This window comes from Nicotiana tomentosiformis, chromosome 6 (genome assembly GCF_000390325.3).
Source record: "Nicotiana tomentosiformis chromosome 6, ASM39032v3, whole genome shotgun sequence".
NCBI classification, from domain to species: domain Eukaryota; kingdom Viridiplantae; phylum Streptophyta; class Magnoliopsida; order Solanales; family Solanaceae; genus Nicotiana; species Nicotiana tomentosiformis.
In genome coordinates this window covers 35,032,200-35,034,162 of record NC_090817.1, presented here as the reverse complement: position 1 = coordinate 35,034,162, position 1,963 = coordinate 35,032,200, and the positions used below count along the sequence as shown (strand labels likewise).

The following is a 1,963-nucleotide window of genomic DNA, read 5'->3' as shown; positions in this document are numbered from 1 at the left end:
CATTCACAAGTCCTCATAATGCTTAGGGAGCTTAAGTTCCTTGTACACATTAAAAGTTATTTCCTCATCGTCAACTCTCATCTTTAACTTCCGTTCCCTCACTTCAATAATCACTCCACCAGTAGCTAAGAATGGCCGCCCCAAAATGATGGGCGCTTCCTCATCTGACTCGTAATCAAGAACAATAAAATCAGTAGGAAGAATAAACTTTCCCACTCAAACTAACACATTCTCAATAATTCCTTCTGGCATAACTAGTGACCTATCTGCTAATTGTAAAGTAATTGTAGTAGGTCTAAGCACCCCCAATCCGAGTTGCTTGAACAAAGAGGATGACATCAAATTTATACTAGACCCTAAATCACATAGGGATCTACCAACTTCTTATTTTCCGAGAGACAGAGGAATTGTGAAACTCCCAGGATCCTTCAACTTAGGAGGAAATTTACTCTGATCTCTAGCACTTCACTCTTCAGTAAGTGCAACTGTTTCAAACTCTGTATGTCTTCGCTTGTTTACCACAATATCTCTGAGATACCTTGTATACTTAGGCACTTCATGCAAAATTTCGACCAAAGGCAAATTCACATGCACTTGGCTCAAAATATCTAAGAATTTCGTGTACTTAGCGTCATCTTTTTTCTTCTGCAGTCTTTGTGGAAATGGAGGTGGTGTCCTTGTCACAATTACTAGCTCTGATCCCTTGTTCTCTTTCTTATTCTCCTCAACTGGCTTGGGAGCTAATTCCCCTTCAGGACTAGCTGTATACTTCTTTTTCTTTGGAACTTCTTCTAACACTCTTCCATTTCTCAAGGTAACCGCATTGACTTGAGCTTTAGGATTAGGCTCGATATCACTAGAAAGAGCCCCAGCTGGTCGAGTATTTTGGGCACTAGCAAGTTGTCCCATTTGTCGCTCCAAATTTCTCATCGCTGCTGCTTGGGCCTACTGGTCCGCCATTAATTTCTTCATTATCTCTGCTGCTTAGGCATGCTGGTCAGCCATAAATCTCTTCATTATCTCCTCAAGGTGACTCGTCGAGTTTTCATGTTGTTCAACCTGAGGTGGTCTATATTGTTGTTGAGGTGCTTGTGGCCTGTACTGATTCTGAGCACCTTGGTTTCCACCCCAAGAGAAGTTTGGGAGGTTCCTACAGTTAGGATTGTAAGTGTCCCCATACTAATTTTCCTGGCCTCAATTTGCATTACACATAAAATATACAGACTTTGGATTTACTAGGAATAGATTGATCATGTGACCTTTTCCACAGACTTTACAAAATATTTGAACATGTTGCACTGGCTGGGGTTGTTGCTTGTTAATAACCAAGTTCATCTGATTGACTTGGTTGGTCAATGCGGAAATCTGCGTTAATAATGCAGAGAAGACATCTAACTCGAGAACCCCTGCAGATTTTTGCACTATGTGTCTGCCCATCTCTCCTTGCCAATCAGGATTGCTTTTAGAGAATTTGTTCAATAACGCATATATCTCATCAAAGCTTTTCTCCAACACTTGAACTCCAGCTGCAGCATCTACCACAATCTTTGTCTCTGGATGTAGCCCTTCTATGAAAGTGTGAGATAACACTTCGTTTGTCTGAATGTGATGAGGACAGTCTCTGAGCAGCCCCTTGAACCTCTCCCAAGCTGAGTATAAAGACTCCCCGACTTTTTGTTTGAAGACTAGTATTTCACTTATGATCTTTGCAGATTTTCCTGAAGGGAAGAACCTTGCCAAACATTTTCTTGCCAAATCATTCCACAATGTAATAGAATTAGCTGGTTCTGCCTTCAACCATCGCTTTGCTTTGCCCAACAGAGAGAATGGGAAAAGTGTGAGCCTCACATAGTCTGGAGTGACTCCGTTAGTGATGTAAGTATCACTAATCTCCAAGAAGTTTAGGATATGTTGTTGTGGATCCTCAGATGAAAGACCCATAAGTTGCCCATTCGCATGTAGT

General features: G+C 41.3%; 1 non-coding gene across 1 annotated transcript; it reads left to right on the top strand.

Annotated features, from left to right (window-relative positions):
- The first annotated feature begins 1,600 nt into the window (after window positions 1–1,600).
- On the top strand, window positions 1,601–1,707 carry LOC117277838 (small nucleolar RNA R71). Its single transcript, XR_004508172.1, has one exon. It is a non-coding gene; the product is annotated as a small nucleolar RNA R71 (small nucleolar RNA).
- Window positions 1,708–1,963: the final 256 nt, after the last annotated feature.